This window comes from Balaenoptera musculus, chromosome 2, assembly GCF_009873245.2.
Source record: "Balaenoptera musculus isolate JJ_BM4_2016_0621 chromosome 2, mBalMus1.pri.v3, whole genome shotgun sequence".
Classification (NCBI taxonomy): domain Eukaryota; kingdom Metazoa; phylum Chordata; class Mammalia; order Artiodactyla; family Balaenopteridae; genus Balaenoptera; species Balaenoptera musculus.
In genome coordinates, this window is record NC_045786.1 from 65,537,894 (window position 1) to 65,552,866 (window position 14,973).

The window sequence follows — 14,973 nt, forward strand, 5'->3', positions numbered from 1 at the left end:
ATTACTCTCTTCTTGCATGCTTGTGACACTTCATACATAAATGTAGTATGGCATTGCCCACAAAGAGCCATCATCATGACTCTTATTGCTCTGCAACTAACTAGATGAAATTCTTCTAAGTGTGAAGCCACTTTTCATTTCTTTCCTGCATCTCCCAGAGTGACTGACACATAGTAGACATCAGTAAGTGTCTACAAAATTAATGTATTTTACTGAACTATCTGTACCATTTCTGAGCTTCTTTAGATTTCGGTGGATATATATTCTGTATCTACCAAGTAACCTGCAAGACTGTGAGTTTCAAGAAGGGCTCAGAGTAAGAGCAGATTCTTTAGTGGGTACAGGCTGTCACTCAGGCCTATGACCCAACAGATTCAATGGTACTCAAAGTTTTTTGTAATAGGAAATCTCAGTAAGAGAATCACAGCATAGTCCCATAGAGTTTTGAAGCAAAGCTGTGCCTTTCTGAGCTGATAACTATTCTTCCTTTGAGAAGAAGACCCTGGCATGCCTCAAGGACTTCACAGAGTCTAAACACTTGACTGTGTGTTTGGTTCCCCACAGAGCCAAGTCTGAGATGGAGACTGGTGTACAGGGGGCATACTGGGGACTGCACTTGGGTGCAACAACTGTAAGAGGGTGAAAGAGTCAGGACTGGGCAAGGGGAGGAGTTGAACTGTGATGCAGTTGCAACAGAGGCCTCAGTTGATGACACAGGGAGTTCTGGAGTTGGGATGTTTCTATAAAGTTGTCTTGCCTTGAAGAGGAAAGGGAGCCAGGTATTGCCACATCACCCAGGTACTGGATGTGGTCTTTGCCCCAGGGAGGGGAGCATAACTTTGAGCAAGGCTGCTTCCATGGGCTCTGGGAAATTTCCAGAAGGGGATCAACTGTGATCACGTTCTCATAATAGTGTCATTACAGCAGGGTAATGAGTGTCTCAGTCCTGGATTGGGGCCTCTGGGCAGGGTGCCATAGGATCCACTATATCATGGACTCTGAGTGACTATGTTGCTTGAGCTTCCTGTCATGAATTGAGTGCTCTCTGATCCACTAAGCCATAAGGGTTGGTGTGTACAGAAACAATTTCTTTTCAAATGGAAGTGGTATCTATGAGATCAGGTTCAAGTAGATCTGTATGGCATAAGCAAGTTACATCTACCACCTTCTGCTGTAGTGCTGGTGCTCCTTCACCTCACACCTGTGCCCTTATGAGGACCTCCCTTTGCCTAGTTGATAGAGAAAGAAAGAACTTGAGCCTGGTTTACAGGTGCTCTAGCCAGAAGTGCATGCTGCCATATTACAGTCTAATTAGGCATGACGCTCAAGGATAGTGGTGAAGGAAATTTCAGCCAGTAGACAGAGCTTGGAGCAATTCTTATGACTGTTCACTACGGGAGAAGAATAACCTGAGAAATGGATCTACACTGAGTTTGGGACAGTGGCTAACACCCGATTAGGGACTTGGAAAGAATAAGAATGTAAGATTGGTGACAAGAAAGTTTGTGTAAGAGGAATGAGGATGGACATCGGAAATAAGCATCGAGTGTGGGGATATTTGTGTCCCATGTGAAAGTTCACTAGAGGGCATCCATTGCAGAGGAGTCACTTAATACTAAGGTGGCCACATCCACCAAATGGAATTATGAATCTAGATTGGATCAGCTAACAGCAGAAACCAAGGCTAAACACCATTTCCCAGGAGGACCCATCCCATTAATAGTCAACTACCCATTACCAACTGTGCTATATTGGACTCATCAGTTTGTCCTAAATAGGATAAATTACTATTTGGGAGTATTGGTTTGTCTTCCCTGCCTTCCATGCTTTTGCAAGCATACCATCTGTGGAATTAGAGAAAATCTTATTTACCATTATTAAATCCCATACGAGAGAGATTGGTTCAAGATGGCAGAGTAGAAGGACGTGCACTCACTCCCTCTTGCAAGAACACCGGAATCACAACTAACTGCTGAACAATCATCAACAGGAAGACACTGGAACTTAACAAAAAAGATACCCCACATCCAAAGACAAAGGAGAAGCCACAGTGAGATGGTAGGAGGGGCGCAATAACAATAAAAGCAAATTCCATAACCACTGGGTGGGTGGCTCACAAACTGGAGAACACTTATACCACAGAAGTCCACCCACTGGAGTGGAGGTTCTGAGCCTCACGTCAGGCTTCCCAACCTGGGGGTCCGGCAACGGGAGGAGGAATTCCTAGAGAATCGACGTTGAAGGCTGGATTTGAAGGATTTGATTGCAGGACTTCGACAGGACTGGGGGAAACAGAGACTCCACTCTTGGAGGGCACACACAAAGTAGTGTGCACATCGGGACCCAGGGGAAGGAGCAGTGACCCCAGAGGAGACTGAACCAGACCTACCTGCTAGTGTTGGAGTGTTTCCTGCAGAGGCGGGGGGTGGCTCTGTCTCACCGTGAGGACAAGGACACTGGCGGCAGAAGTTCTGGGAAGTACTCCTTGGCATGAGCCCTCCCAGAGTCTGCCATTAGCCCCACCAAAGAGCCCGGTAGTCTCCAGTGTTGGGTCGCCTAAGGCCAAACAACCAACAGGGAGGGAACTCAGCCCCACCCATCAGCAGACAAGCAGATTAAAGTTTGACTGAGCTCTGCCCACAACAGCAACACCCAGCTCTACCCACCACCAGTCCCTCCCATCAGGAAACTTGCACAAGCCTCTTAGATAGCCTCAACCACCAGAGGACAGACAGCAGAAGCAAGAAGAATTACAATGCTGCAGCCTGTGGACAAAAACCACATTCACGGAAAGATAAACAAGATGAAAAGGCAGAGGGCTATGTACCAGATGAAGGAACAAAATAAAACCCCAGAAAAACAACTAAATGAAGTGGAGATAGGCAACCTTCCAGAAAAAGAATTCAGAATAATGATAGTGAAAATGATACAAGACCTCGGAAAAAGAACGGAGGCAAAGATCGAGAAGCTGCAAGAAATGTTTAACAAAGACCTAGAAGAATTAAAGAGCAAACACCTAGAAGAATTAAAGAACAAACAACAGAGATGACCAATACAATAACTGAAATGAAAAATACACTAGAAGGAATCAACAGCAGAATAACTGAGGCAGAAGAACGGATAAGTGACCTAGAAGACAGAATGGTGGAATTCACTGCCACAGAACAGAATAAAGAAAAAAGAATGAAAAGAAATGAAGCCACCCTAAGAGATCTCTGGGACAACATTAAATGCAACAACATTTGCATTATAGGGGTCCCAGAAGGAGAAGAGAGAGAGAAAGGACCTGAGAAAATATTTGAAGAGATTATAGTTGAAAAATTCCCTAACATGAGAAAAGAAATAGCCACCCAAGTCCAGGAAGTGCAGAGAGTCCCAGGCAGGATAAACCCAAGGAGAAACACACTGAGGCACATAGTAATCAAATTGATAAAAATTAAAGATGAAGAAAATTATTGAAAGCCACAAGGGAAAAATGACAAATAACATACAAGGGAACTCCCATAAGGTTAACAGCTGATTTCTCAGCAGAAACTCTACAAGCCAGAAGGGAGTGGCATGACATATTTAAAGTGATGAAAGGGAAGAAAGTACAACCAAGATTACTCTAGCCGGCAAGAATCTCATTCAGATTCGATGGAGAAATCAAAAGCTGTACAGACAAGCAAAAGCTAAGAGAATTCAGCACCACCAAACCAGCTTTACAACAAATGCTAAAGGAACTTCTCTAAGTGAGAAATACAAGAGAAGTAAAGCACCTACAAAAACAAACCCAAAACAATTAAGAAAATGGTAATAGGAACATACATATTGATAATTACCTTAAACGTGAATGGATTAAATGCTCCAACCAAAAGACACAGGCTTGCTGAATGGATACAAAAACAAGACCCGTATATATGGTGTCTACAAGAGACCCACTTCAGACCTAGGGACACATACAGACTGAAAGTGAGGGGATGGAAAAAGATAGTCCATGCAAGTGGACATCAAAAGAAAGCTGGAGTAGCAATACTCATATCAGATAAAATAGACTTTAAAATAAAGAATGTTACAAGAGACAAGGAAGGACACTACATAATGATCAAGGGATCAATCCAAGAAGAAGATATAACAATTATAAATATATATGCACCCAACATAGGAGCACCTCAATACATAAGGCAACTGCTAACAGCTATAAAAGAGGAAATCGACAGTAACACAATAATAGTGGGGGACTTTTAACACCTCACTTACACCAATGGACAGATCATCCAGACAGAAAATTAATAAGGAAACACAAGCTTTAAGTGACACAATGAACCAGATAGATTTAATTAATATTTATAGGACATTCCATCCAAAAACGCAGATTACACTTTCTTCTCAAGTGCACATGGGACATTCTCCAGGAGAGGTAACATCTTGGGTCACAAATCAAGCCTCAGTAAATTTAAGAAAATTGAAATCATATCAAGCATCTTTTCTGACCACAATGCTATGAGATTAGAAATCAATTACAGGGAAAAAAATGTAAAACACACAAATACATGGAGGCTAAACAATACGTTACTAAATAACCAACAGATCACTGAAGAAATCAGAAAATACCTAGAGACAAATGACAACAAAAACAGGCCGATACAGAACCTATGGGATGCAGCAAAAGCAGTTCTAAGAGGGAAGTTTAGAGCAATACAATCCTACCTCAGGAAACAGGAAAAACCTCAAAAAAACAATCTAACCTTACACCTAAAGGAACTAGAGAAAGAAGAACAAACAAAACCCAAAATTAGTAGAAGGAAAGAAATCATAAAGATCAGAGCAGAAACAAATGAAACAGAAACAGAGAAAACAATAGCAAAGATCAGTAAAACTAAAAGCTGGTTCTTTGAGAAGATAAACAAAATTGATAAAGCTTTAGCCAGACTCACCAGGAAAAAGAGGGAGAGGACTCAATAAGATTAGAAATAAAAAAGGAGAAGTTACAACAGACATCGCAGAAATACAAAGCATCCTAAAAGACTACTACAAGCAACTCTATGTCAATAAAATGGACAACCTGGAAGAAATGGACAAATCCTTAGAAAGGTATAACCTTCCAAGACTGAACCAGGAAGAAATAGAAAATATGAACAGACCAATCACAAGGAATGAAATTGAAACTGTGATTAAAAATCTTCCAACAAACAAAAGTCCAGGACCAGATGGCTTCACAGGTGAATTCTATCAAACATTTAGGGAAGAGCTAACACCCATCCTTTTCAAACTCTTCCAAAAAATTGCAGAGGAAGGAACACCCCCAAACTCATTCTATGAGGCCACCATCACCCTGATACCAAAACCAGCCAAAGATACTACAAAAAGAGAAAATTACAGACCAATATCACTGGTGAATATAGATAAAAAGTCCTCAACAAAATACTAGCAAACAGAATCCAACAACACATTGAAAGGATCATACACCATGATCAAGTGGGATTTATCCCAGGGATGCAAGGATTCTTCAATATATGCAAATCAATCAATGTGATATACCATATTAACAAATTGAAGAATAAAAATCATATGATCATCTCAATAGATGCAGAAAAAGCTTTTGACAAAATTCAACACCCATTTATGATAAAAACCCTCCAGAAAGTGGGCATAGAGGGAACCTACCTCAACATAATAAAGGCCCTATACAACAAACCCACAGCAAACATCATTCTCAATGGTGAAAAACTGAAAGCATTTCCTCTAAGACCAGGAACAAGACATGGTTGTCCACTCTCGCCACTATTATTCAACATAGTTTTGGAAGTCCTAGCCACGGCAATCAGAGAAGAAAAAGAAATAAAAGGAATATAAATTGGAAAAGAAGAAGTAAAATTGTCACTGTTTGTAGATGACATGATACTATACATAGAGAATCCTAAATATGCCACCAGAAAACTACGAGCTAATCAATGAATTTGGTAAAGCTGCAGGATACAAAACTAATGCACAGAAACCTCTTGCATTCCTATACACTAATGATGAAAAATCTGAAAGAGAAATTAAGGAAACACTCACATTTACCACTGCAACAAAAAGAATAAAATACCTAGGGAGAAAAAAGACCTGTATGCAGAAAACTATAAGACACTGGTGAAAGAAATTAAAGATGATACAAACAGATGGAGAGATAGACCATGTTCTTGGATTGGAAGAATCAATATTGTGAAAATGACTACACTACTCAAAGCAATCTACAGACTCAATGCAATCTCTATCAAATTACCAATGACATTTTTTTACAAAACTAGAACAAAATATCTTAAAATTTGTATGGAGACACAAAAGACCCCAAATAGCCAAAGCAGTCTTGAGGGAAAAACACGGAGCTGGAGGAATCAGACTCCCTGACTTCAGACTATACTACAAAGCTACAGTAATCAACATAATATGGTACTGGCACAAAAACAGAAATATAGTTCAATGGAACAGGATAGAAAGCCCAGAGATAAACCCACACACCTATGGTCAACTAATCTATGACAAAGGAGGCAAGGATATATAATGGAGAAAAGACAGTCTCTTCAATAAGTGGTGCTGGGAAAGCAGGACAGCTACATGTAAAAGAATGAAATCAGAACACTCCCTAACACCATACACAAAAATAAACTCAAAATGGATTAGAGACCTAAATGTAAGACTGGACACTATAAAAATCTTAGAGGAAAACGTAGGAAGAACACTCTTTGACATAAATCACAGCAAGATCTTTTTTGATCCACCTCCTAGAGTAATGGAAATAAAAAAAAAAAAAAATGGGACCTAATGAAACTTAAAAGCTTTTGCAAAGCAAAGGAAACTACAAACAAGACGAAAAGACAACCCTCAGAATGGGAGAAAATATTTACAAACAAATCAACGGACAAAGGATTAATCTCCAAAATATATAAACAGCTCATGCAGCTCAATATTTAAAAAACAAACAACCCAATCAAAAAATGGGCAGAAGACCTAAAGAGACATTTCTCCAAAGAAAACATACAGATGGCCAAGAAGCACATGAAAAGCTGCTCAACATTACTAATTATTAGAGAAATGTAAATCAAAACTACAATGAGGTGTCACCTCACACCAGTTAGAATGGGCATCATCAGAAAATCTACAGACAACAAATCCTGGAGAGGATGTGGAGAACAGGGAACCCTCTTGCACTGTTTGTGGGAATGTAAATTGATACAGCCACTATGGAGAACAGTACGGAAGTTCCTTAAAAAACTAAAAATAGAATTACCATATGACCCAGCAATCTCACTACTGGGCATATCCAGAGAAAACCATAATTCAAAAAGACACATGCACCCCAATGTTCATTGCAGCACTATTTACAATAGCCAGGTGATGGAAGCAACCTAAATGCCCATTGACAGACGAATGGATAAAGAAGATGTGGGACATATATACAATGGAATATTACTCAGCCATGAAAAGGAACGAAATTGGGTCATTTGTAGAGTCATGGATGGATCTAGAGACTGTCATAGGGAGTAAAGTAAGTCAGAAAGAGAAAAACAAATATCGTATATTAACGCATATGTGAGGAACCTATAAAAATGGTACAGATGAACCAGTTTGCAGGGCAGAAGTAGAGACACAGATGTAGAGAACAAACGTATGGACACCAAGGGGGGAAAGTTGGGGTGGGGGGTGGGATGAATTGGAAGAGTGGGATTGACATATATACACTAATATGTATAAAATGGATAACTAATAAGAACCTGCTGTATAAATAAATAAATTTAATTTAATTAAAAAAAAATCCCATATGACATTTATTTTTTACCAAAATACTCACTTCATAGCAATAGAAATGCATCAATAGACACCTGCCTATGAAATTCACTGGTCTTATCACCATACCCCATCACCTAGAAGCAGGTGCCCTAATAAAACAGAGAATGACCTGCTAAAGACTTTTTGTGGTGTCTACTGGGAGATAACACCTGCAAGTCTGAAGGGTCTGGGAACTAAGGTGTAAAACTGGAAGTGGCTACTCTCACTGTTACACTTGATAAATCACTGGAAGAGCTCTTGTTTCCCATCCACAAACCTTGGGCTCTGCTACTTTTGTGATCTAGGTCCTCAGGAAAAGTATTATTTCTTCAGGAGATAAAATAATTAAATGTGAAGTTGAGTATGCCACCTGACCATTTAGGATTCCTCAGGTCATTGAATTGTCAGGCTGAGAAAGGAGAATTTACTCTCTGGGGTTACTGGTATCAATTATCAAGGGAAAATTAGGTTGCTGCTATACATCTGGTGCAGGAATGACCATATCTGGGACCTGGGAGAGTCAATGGGGTGCCATTTAGAATCTGGAAATAGTTAAAGAATAGTAATTGCATGTCCAATATTAAAGTTCAATTAAAGACTAAAGTAACCCAATAAAGTCATGGAAAAACAAGAATTCAGACCACTTGGGTATGAAGGTATTTTCATCAAGTAAATAACCCCAAAGAGCCCCAAATAGCCAAGGTGCTGACTGAGGGACCAGGGCCCTTCATGGATTTGCAATGGGAGGTTCTGGAGGGAGATTATAATGTGGGAGGGAGAAAATCCAGCCCTCCGCACATCAGGTGGCATCTTCAGAAGTAGCTGAATTTCCTCCATTGTTCTAGTTCCCACTGGAGAGGTCTGCCATGATCATAGCTTCTACCAGGTGACCATGGCCCTGGGCTCTGGTTACACTGCCTTTTCCCTCTCTCCTTATACCTAACACTTTAGTGCCTTCTTGCTGTTGCTAATCTTTGGGTCATCTTATTTCCCCTATTTTATTTCTCAGCTTTCCTATCACCTTTGTGACCAATTCCCTGCATTAAATTCCTTCTGTTCTAAGGTTTCATGTGGTTTCTATTTCTTTTTTTTTAATTGAACTATAGTGGATTGTCTATTTCTTAATTAGACCCTGACAATTAACTGTTCATGAAGAGGGAACTGGTTAAAGGATGATAATGACAATCACAATAGTTTATATATATTAAGAATTTATTAAGATCCAGGCCCTGTGCTAGAGATTTTATATGCATTAACTAATTTAATCCTCTCAATAACTCTAAAAGGTATCCCCATTGTTTTCAAGAGGCGGCACAACTTGCTTGAAGTTAACACACTCAGTGGCCCAAGTGAGACTTGAACACAAGTCTGTGTGACACTAAATTCATAGTCATTCATCACCATAATGTATATTGTACAAACATCAAAACAATATTTTCAAAAAATAAATATACAGAAAAATGTCCCTAATATAATATTAAGTTTTTAAAAGTAAGATAGAAAACTCCACGTATGGGATCCTAAGAGTTTTTTTAAAAATCTGATATGTATTTATCTTATAAATGGTACTGGATATGTCAAAACCAGCCATTTCTACATGGAATTACAGGCCATTTTTATTTTCCTTCATATGCACCTATCTACTTTTCTGAATTTTTCCCTTTTAAAAAATGGATGCGTATGATCCTGTATTAGTCAGGATTAGGTATGACACCTCCAAGACTTCATCAAAGACCCAGACCCATGCCCTCTTGTGGCTCCATCCACCTCGGTGTGCCACCTAGGGCCTTCCCATTCTCATACCAGCAGCAGGAAAGAGAAAGGGAGCGCCCTGCCCTTTGAAGGAGCCTTCCCAGAAATGGCATACACTTCTTGTTTCCATAGCATTGACCAGAAGTTAGTCACAAGTCACCCTGGGCTACAAGGGAGGCAGTAAATATAGCCATTCAGCTGAGTGACAATGTGGGTTCAGTTAGTTAAGAATGGATGTGCAGGGACTTCCCTGGCGGTCCAGTGGTTAAGACTTCGCCTTCCAATGCAGGGGCTGTGGGTTCGATCCCTGGTCGGGGAGCTAAGATCCCACATGCTTCACGGCCAAAACACCAAAACATAAAACAGAAGCAATATTGTAACAAATTCAATAAAGACTTTAAAAATGGTCCACATCAAAACAAAATCTTAAAAAAAAAAAGAATGGTTGTGCAGGCAATTGGCATTCTCTTGCACAGACCCTTATAATCAGTATAAAATAAAAAATAAATTCTGTTGCTTTAATTGCTCAACTCTACTGAACAGTTTCTAACTAACTGGGTTCCATTTATATCCAAACAGAGATGTTTAACCTTTCAGCCTTTACAGAGGGTGTAGTACATGGGGGAGTGAGTTTTTAAAATAAACTTTTAATTTTGGAAAAATTTTAGACTTACAGAAAATTGCAAATGTAGTACAGAGAGCTCTTCATTTACCCAGTTTCAGTTTCTCCAAATACTGTCATCTTAAATTACCATGGTGCATTTGTCAGAACTAAAAAGGCAACGTTGGTACATTATCATCATCTAAACTCCAGATTTTATCAGATTTCACCAGTTTGCCCTTTTTCTGTTCCAGGATCTAATGCAAGATCCCACATTACATTTAGCTATCATTTCTCCCTAGTCTCCTCTAGTCAATGAGTTTCTCAAGTCTTTCCTTTTTAAATTTTTGTTTCTAATGACCTCAACAGTTTTGAGAAGTACAAGTCAGGTATTTGTAGAATGTCCCTCAGTCTGGGTTTGTCAGATGTTTTCTCAAGGTTAGACTGGGATTACAGGTTTGGAGGAAGCACAGCACAGAGGTGAAGTGCCCTTCCCATTACATGCTATCAGGAGGACCTGGTACCCCTGATACCCCTGGTATCTACACAACATCACTGACAATGTTGACCTTCATCACTTGATAAAGGTGGTGTTTGCAAGATTTCTATACTATAAAGTTATTATTTTTCCCTTTCCTATATGCTACCCTTTGGAAGTGAGTAACAGCCCAGGCCATACATGAAGTAGGAGGTGGGGTTATCTACATATATTATTTGGGATTCCTCTGTAAAGAAGCGTTGTCTCTTCTCACTGGGGGAGTAAAATGCATTGCTTTTGCTTCAAGACATTAACAAGTGATAAGAATATCTTACAGGCATTGTGGTCAGTTCTGGGATACCCTGATATATCCCTAGTTTCAAAGAACATATGATCTTGTCAAGGACAAAAAAATATAATGAAAGACTCATAGTCCAAAGTGAGAGGTGCTCTAAGAGGTGTATGTACCATGGAGCCCGGATTGCTCAGGTGAGAGAGGGTTTATTCTCTGGGAGAGAGATGGTCAGAAAAAGCCTCCAGGATGAAAGGACATATGAGGTTAAATACATTTATCTGGTTAGGTAAATTGGAGATCCCATTAACCATTATCCAAAAAAGGGGACAAAAAGCTGGTCTGCAGGCCATGAAACTGCCAGTGTTTGGTTTGCTGAATTTGAGGTGGGAATGTCCAGTAGACATTTGGAAATTCTGACCTGGGTCCTGGGAAGAGGAAGGAGTTTCAGAGACAGATTTGGAAATTTCCCCTGGGATGGGCAGAGGCTCAGGGGGGGCCTCGAGAGGGGTTAAGTCTTTATAAGAGAGCATGAAGAGTGAAAAGGGGTGGCAAAAGGAGAAAAGGAAAGGACACAAGGGTCCCTCCTACTTATAAGGTTTCTCAACACACATACTCTACTAAGAGACTCGGACAGGCAGAGGCCTGCACCTTCATTATGCTGTGAAGCAAGATCACATTTACTGGCAGAAATGAAGTATGTGTGGATGGAAATCAGGCTGCACCCAATCTCAAAGCAAATACTCTACACAAGGATTTTTCAATGACTTAATGGTTGTGTGATGGATGATACTGAGCATGACTTCTATCTCCCTGGACCCTTGTGGCAAGATCTCCATGCAAGATTAAAACCAAGGAAAGATGTCTCTTTCTTGACTTTAAAATGTTCAGGTACGTGTTTGTGCTGATTATGTTATATCTGCTCAACATAGACAATAAATGAAATTAAGAAACAAGTAGTAAAAGTTACTCATAATCCCTCCCCACAAAATGATCAACTACAACTAGAAGTTTTATATATGAACACACACACATATACATACAACAAATAGATATCATAATATAATACATTTATACTGTGGAAAAAAATTTTAAATGATAGATAATTGTATGTAAAAACTAATGTATATAACCTCTTGGAGATTTTTTTAATACCTGTCTTTGCATATCTTATTTTTTAACCAAAAAATGGAATCATAGTGTGTACATTGTTTTATAACTCTCCTTTAAAAATATTATCATTAATCATTATTATTACCATCATGAACATTAATATTTATTGCAACATGTACTTTTAGGGAGGTATCATTATCCTCATTTTACAGATAAAGAAATCATGGATGACAGACATTAAGTAAATTGTGATCCAGAGCCATTTTAACCCAGTCTTGCAGAGTCCAAACCCATGGAGTTTATGTCAATACATGCTCATTTAGAATATTAGTTTAAAATTAATTGTTCAATTTATTAAAATTACAAATACACTGTATAGCACAGGGAACTCTATTCAATACTCTGCAATGACCTATAGGGGAATAGAATCTAAAAAAAGAGTGGATATATGCATATGTATAACTGATTCACTTTGCTGTAGAGCAGAAACTAACACATTGTAAATCAACTATACTCCAATAAAAATTAATTTAATAAATAAATAAATAAAATTACAAATACAATTATTCAATTTACAATATTAATCACTTTCCTGTTTTCCTTATAAGTGTAGAAAATTTTAATAATCATTAATAAGGAGCTTGTATTAATTTTGGTCCTATTTACAAATTTAAATGCTTTAGTTATTTCAAATTGAATTTTGAATCTAATATAGTCAATTTCCTTTTTAAGTATTTCAGTATCTGATTTACAGGGAGACCACTCTGAAGTATTTAATAATATTTGTAAATCCAATAAGTTAAATATAAATATGAATCTAAAATGCCTTTAATTGTTCCCATACTGTTTACAAAATAAGTGAGATTTAAACATTAAGCAACAAATTTAAACAAATTATTTAATTACACATTATAAGTTAGAATTGCAATCCTAGCATGCCAAATTCTATGAAACATTACAAACACCTGAAGTACCAAACAGAAACAAATTCATTAAAATATAAATATTATTACTGCTTGTTTGATTTACTTCTTCATCTTTATAATGAATTCTAAATAACCTTGAATCAAAACACACCTATCCTGTTCTAGGTTATGGAATGGAGGAGTAGCCTGTATTAGATTAACTCTCTTGCCAATAACAATTGTAAATCCTGGACAAAATATAAAAAACAACTGTGTGAAGGCACTGGAGAGCAACCCAAAGTAGAGAGAAATGGGAAGGATATTATCCTTGAAGAAGAGAAGCTCACTGGGTGAGACCGACATTTAATCAGCTTTGCCCCTTGGGGCATTTCATAGTTTACTGAAGTGCCTAGGCAAATAGAGCTCAAGCAGAGAGTAGCAGTTTTACTAGTATGAGACAGAATTCAGAGTTTTGGAAATGATCCAGAAGCACTGGAAATCAGGGAGCAGGAACGGGCAGGGGAGAGAACAACCCCGAAAGGAATCAGTCACAAAAGAAGGAGATCCAAAATTTTAATATAAATATCCCTTTAATCCTTGACTGATTCCTAAATTGTGTATGCACAGGACAAGACTTCAAGAAACTCAGCAAAAAAGAGGCTAAGGAACTGAGCTGAGATTTTAGCAGCTGCCTAGGACTCAGGAGTTTAAGTTTGGCATTTAAGTCCAACCAAAATAGAGGAGCTTGGCAAACAGCTAGAGCTTTCCACTGACATTCCTGAAGAGCTACACCTTAGGAGCAAATACCACATCTGAGGACCAAGGGAAAAACTGAATATGCCTTCTCTAACGAAGGCTAAAACTAAGCCCCCAAGGATCAAGATAATCTGCAAATAATTTAACTGTTGCCACAACAAAATGCAATATTCTTTAGAGGAAGATAACTTAACCCAGATTTTCTATAACATATTGTATACAATGACCCATAAGTGACTCATATGTTTGATTTGGAATTAGCTGAAACAAGTATAATAAATATGATAGAGAAACTATAGGAAAATGTAGCCACAGTGGATGAACAAACAGGGAATCTCAATGGAGAAATGAGAAAAGTTTTTTAAAGAACCAGATAGAAATTCCAGAATTCTAGAAATTCTAGATGCATAACCTAATCTAATCATGAGAAATTATCAGACAAATTCAAATTGACTGATATTCTACAAAATACTTGCCCTGTAATATTTTAAAATATCAAAGCCATGGAAGTCAAGGAAACACAAAAAAACTGTTTTATAATGCTCAGCATACAGATTCTGTATATTAGATTAATACTCATCATAGTCATTCATCACCATAATGCATATTATAAGCCATCAAAACTATTTTGAAGAATATATAGAGAGGGCTTCCCTCGTGGCACAGTGGTTAAGAATCCGCCTGCCAATGCAGAAGGCACGGGTTCGAGCCCTGGTCTGGGAAGATCCCACATGCCGCGGAGCAACTAGGCCCGTGAGCCACAATTACTGAGCCTGCGCGTCTGGAGCCTGTGCTCCACAGCAAGAGAGGCCCTGATAGTGAGAGGCCCGTGCACCGCGATGAAGAGTGGCCCCCACTTGCCGCAACTGGAGAAAGCCCTCGCACAGAAACGAAGACCCAACACAGCCAGAAATATAAAAAAAAAAAAAAAAAAAAAAAGAATATATAGAGAAAAGTGTTTACGATATAATACTAGCTTCTTAAAAGTAAGATTAAAAACTCAATGTATAGGATCCTAAGAGTTTTATTTTTTAATCTAATAGCTATCTGTCTATCTAGCTATCTCATAAATATACTAGATATGATGATAAAGAACACCCTTCTTTACACAAGATTGCCAGCTAACAAATGTAAAAGTAATGATAAAAATTATCATTTTACTACAACTGAAAAAAATTAATTCAGGCAAGCTTGTCAATGGATGCCAAAGCATTTGAATGAAAGGTTGGTTGGGAACCAGCTATTCACATAGTTCATGAGTCTCACACCACAGGTGTGGTATTAA